Below are 4,890 nucleotides of genomic sequence, written 5' to 3' on the forward strand. Positions count from 1 at the left end.
GGGGCCTCGCAGCATGCAGCACCGATACAACTCCGAAAACCACTCTTTTCCTCCTCCCTCCTCTTCCGCATCCTTTTGATTTATCCCTTCCTCCTTACCCCAGCAGCTTTCAACTTCCTTACAACGCCGCTAGTGTGAGCACGAGCGGTAGACGACGCCTAGAAATTGAAGGGAGAGAGAGAGAGAGAGAGAGAGAGAGAGAGAGAGAGAGAGAGAGAGAGAGAGAGAGAGAGAGAGAGAGAGAGAGAGAGAGAGAGAGAGAGAGAGAGAGAGAGAGAGAGAGAGAGAATGAAAGAAGGAAAAATAAGGACATGACAAATTCCCGGAATGCTGGTTTGGAGGCTCGCATCTTTGAATTCGTAAGCGCGCTCCGTCGAGTGACAGAGCGCGCGAGACGCCGCTGGGAGCAGCGGGGGGTTAAGAAGGGAGGGATAGTAGGCAGGAAAGGGGAAAATGGCGCTTACCACTCCTCTCCACTTCCCTTCCAATTTCCCGCTTTTTCCGTAACTCGTCCTTTCGCTCCGCATATTCAACGGGCCGGGAGACCTGGGCGCGCAGGAGACGTTCTAAACGTCGGGCGTTTCGCCTCTGGAGCGCACCACGCCGTGTGCGCGCGTTCTCGGGCTCACTTTGTACGTGCCGTCAGAAATGCCACCCACTCACCTCTTTCGCTAAGCAGCCAGAGGTTTAACTCCAATTGGCTTGTTTCGTCCGCAACGACGCCGAAGCGCCTTACCGGTTCTCCGGCGTCAGGTTACGCCTGTGAGCGTTGTATGTGAACACGGTCTCTCTAAAGACACCTATTATTGGATAACACCCCACAGGATACGTCGCCGAGGTGGTGTTTGTGCCTGCGCCTATGAATGGCGCTACGTTAAGGGTTGGGAGAAAGAGGAGGGTGATGCTGGTTGGAGGTGTTTTTATTTTTGCTTATACGGGCCGTGCCTAAAAGGAGCACATGGAGTTGAACGGGCGCCCTGAGCTCGTCGGTTCTCTCATAACGGGACGTGCATCTTTTAGATGGGCGGGAAAGGTGGAGTGGGGAACGATGAGCCGCGGAAAAATCTCTACCGGGAAGGCTTGCTTGCGAGCCACGCATCCCCTGCCCTGCTCTGCGCCTGTGTGGGCTAAAGGCTCTTCATCGAGAGCATTTGCTTTGAGTCTGGAGAGTAGGCGCGCGTATTTGGACACTCCCGTTCGTTCGCGGGTCCGCGCTCTACACATGGGCGCGTTCATTCCCTCCACCCGACAGTGCGCTCAAGTCTGGAAGCGTTGAACTGGATGAGGTGCGGGAGAGAGAAAACGCTTCGCTGTTTCGCTGTCTGCCACTCGGAGTTGATATTCTTTATTCTCGCATTTATTATTTCGTTGTGCAGGCATTCGGAAGAGAATGTTTTCCCACTGAGAAGGGCTATGCAGAGGGAGACTAGGCGAGGAGTACTTCCCAGACCTTTGCAACATCCGCCGAACGCCCCATTTGGGCGAAGAATATATTTAAGCTGTTCGGAGCATTCAGCGAATTAAGATCGTGGTGCGCCGCCATTAGACGGCGTCGTGCTGGTGTGGGAGTTCTAGTTTGAGGAAGTCCTGCCTATTGTAGATGATGAAAAATGGTAGATATCCTTCCGCTCCCTTTCCCCGGAGAAGTGGAAGTGCGGCAAAACTTTCGCGTAGCTCCGCAGAACCGCGTCGATCTCTGAACAGAGTGAAGAACAGAAGCACGCAGAACGACAGAGTGCACATAGCGCGTTGAGATCCTGCCCTCGAGGAAGGGGAGGCAGGGGCGGACTATCCGTGGTTCAAAGGGCTGAAATGAACCGGGCCCCGCGGGCATAGCAAAGGGCGGTAGACACATTTATGTATGTTACTTTTTTAAATTAGTTCATTTCTTCCATTTAGGGTCGTTTTGGCTGTTATTTATTTCAGTTGCAGTGGGCTTCCTTGCTTCAGCTAGGTATCTTCTGTGATTTTTTTCTCCCACAGCAAGCTCGGATGATATCTGGCTGTGCTGACTAGGACACCCATATACGCTTCCCGGGATGACGTAAAGTTGAATAGCGGCCCGTCACCTGCCTCTGCGCCGTCTGGACGGGTCCCGTGACACCCGCCGTCGTTCACACGCGTGGTAGAACGGAGTGTGCAGGGAATGCAAGGGCGGCGAAGCAGGAAGCCAGAGGAAGGCAGAGATCGCGCCGAGCTTCAACTTCGCGAGGGAGAGGGACAAGATGGTCGCGCATTCTATAAGACTCACCAGTGGATCTTCGATAGATTTTTTTTTCAATGCTCGGCTTCGAAAAACGTTTCTGCAGCAACAACAACAACCAGATGTCCTCGTCTCCTTAGCCGGGCTCAGAAATTATCGACTAGAAGAATGAAATTGTTGCGACACATTAGGTTGAGACGGTTTGCTGTGCCGATTGCGAAGTATGCGTTCCCTGTGTGAAGCCAACCTGAAGGGAATAGGGCCGAGCCAGCAATACAGAGGAGCGCCAATCTTTCGTGCTGGCAGCACCGTTCTCCTTGTTGCTTGGCGCCGCCTCGCTCGGTACACATGCACAGAGCCGCTCGCTAGCTGAGCCAAAGAAGGTCAAGCCAGCAGGTAAGAGAACTACGTGTTTTTGTTGTTGTTGTCAGAAAGGTTCTTGGCGCTGCACTGTGTTGTGCCGTTTCGTTCAGTTCTCTCTGCTCCCGGCGCTCTCTGTGTGGAGCACGCTTGTAGTGGCATTAATGTGCAGACTGCGCTCCACATTTCAGTGAATTTCTTACCCGGCTACTCTACTCTTGCAGTTGTTCTTCCTGAAGCTCAATAGCTCCTTTTACGTCCTCTCCTCAAGCTTCTTCAGCCGTCATTTGTATATTTCAGCCTTTTCTAGAATGAGAAGTGTAACACGTGCCGGTAGTGCACAAAATTGCGTCCTCCAATTTTTTCTTTGTGATGTCTGATGTTTGCAGAGAGGGAAATTATAAGGTTGGAACGCTCAGTTAAAGAAACGTGCGAATTATTTCTAGAACAAATACCGATTTTAAGAGGGAAACTCGGGTGGCCTTTGTTTGTTTTCGCTTGCTTTGCCGCATGGCGACTGGCCATGAGGCAGAGCACCCTCTACAGGCGCTGTTTTATTCGAGCCGTAGCGTCACGCTTTTAGGGGCGAAACCCCGCTGGGGCTGTTGGCGTTTCCTGTCGTCATCGTCATCGTCGTAATCATCGTTCGTCTCATGTAGTCACGGTACTAAAACACCGGGAAACTCGTTTACGCCTCGCGCTAGAACGGTAACGCGTACTAAATTACGCCCACCTCCCCTCGCGGGAACCCTGGTGTGATGCAACGCATCTCATTGGGGGTTCCATTGGCGTTTTCCATCGTATTGATTACGCTTATAGCAGGGATTCTCACGCGAAGGAGAGGTGGGCGTAATTTTCCATTTTCACCATGCAATGCACATGCAGTACACGTATGCTCAGGTACGGTCTTTATTGCAGACGAGAATGAGTGCCTTGTGGTCCGTAAAGTGCACAGTTAGGGGCTCGACGATTGCATCAAGCAATCGTCGAGTACTGCGATAGAGTGCAAGCGTAACGCGGACGACCGTCGACTGAGACCGTCGGAGCCGCGGCATGCCGCTTTATATTCCCAGCGCCCGAAGGAGAGGAGAGCGCGGAGAGAGAGAGAGTACTGCACATGCGCAGTGCGCACAGCGCCGAGCGCAGCGCCGCCTACCGGCGCCTAGCAACGGAGTGAGAGCGCGCTGCGCCAACCCGCAGCTGTTTGGGAGAGAGTGTTCGCTATCGGAGAGAGGAAAGGAGGAGAGGCGCAGCTGTGCGGTCAACGCCGGACAGACGCAGGAAGGACAGACGGGCGAGCATGAGATGCTTTGCATCTAAAAAATGGCCGCGTATTTGCTCCTTTTGTTGCAAATGTCACCGAAAGACGATAGTCGATTGGCGCCCCTTCCAAGTAAACGCCTCTCTTCTCTTTCCCGCTCACCTCTCATACTGTTCCTTTCCCGTCTTGTTCCTCCCCAGATAACAGAAGTAAGTAAGTATTGTTGAATAAGGCGGACTTAGCCTTGCATAGCTGCCGGCAATTGCTCCGCCTAATCGTCCCCAATACCATATCGAAACTCTCAAGATAACACGCTAGAGGTATGCTCAAGCCAATTTGAATTTACCGCGTTCTACTGCTCCAAGGCGAGTGTCTCGATGCCAGCGCCGCCGTACGGCGGGGACGCGCGTGAATTGAGGCACCCCACTTCAACATTGACAGAACCACGATGTCCTACTGTACGGGCTTTCCAAGCGGAACGTGGATCCCATCGTTTGGAACCTTTCGTTGCTATTACCGTTTGATTCCGAAATGGTGTCAGCAGGTAGCGCTGGCAACAGCAGGCGACGGTTTTGCCCGTTGACGTAGTATTTCATTTGCTATCGCAAGAACCAAGTGTTATCTATTATTGAGAGCCGTCGGCTTGGCTGAACTGAAACAACTCGTTTTTATTTAACTGATTATCTTTACACGGTGGCTCGCGCGGCCCATCGGGGAGCGCTCTTCTTGCTCTCTGCGGCGGCAGTGCGCGGGCGCGGCTTCCGCTCGCCTGCTCATCGCACCTGGAACAGCTCGGTTGGCTCGGTGGCGTCATCCAGCGGAAGCGCCGCGTACACAAGCATCCATAAATTCTTTAATAAAGGAACACTGCAAATATCACTTATGTATTGATTTTCTGCCTTATATTTGCGAAATGTCTTGTTATTGTTCAACAATGTTGACAAGTGTGAACGCTGACACCGGACTTAAACGTTTAGATGTGGCTGTGAGTATATAAGACTATTGCGCAGATTTTATTTCACTTTGGCCGGGTGGCTGAATCGAGTCACAAACAGACAGACAGACA

The sequence above is a fragment of the Haemaphysalis longicornis genome, unplaced genomic scaffold, assembly GCF_048455015.1.
Source record: "Haemaphysalis longicornis isolate Haplotype H1 unplaced genomic scaffold, Haemaphysalis longicornis Haplotype H1 scaffold_12, whole genome shotgun sequence".
NCBI lineage: Eukaryota > Metazoa > Arthropoda > Arachnida > Ixodida > Ixodidae > Haemaphysalis > Haemaphysalis longicornis.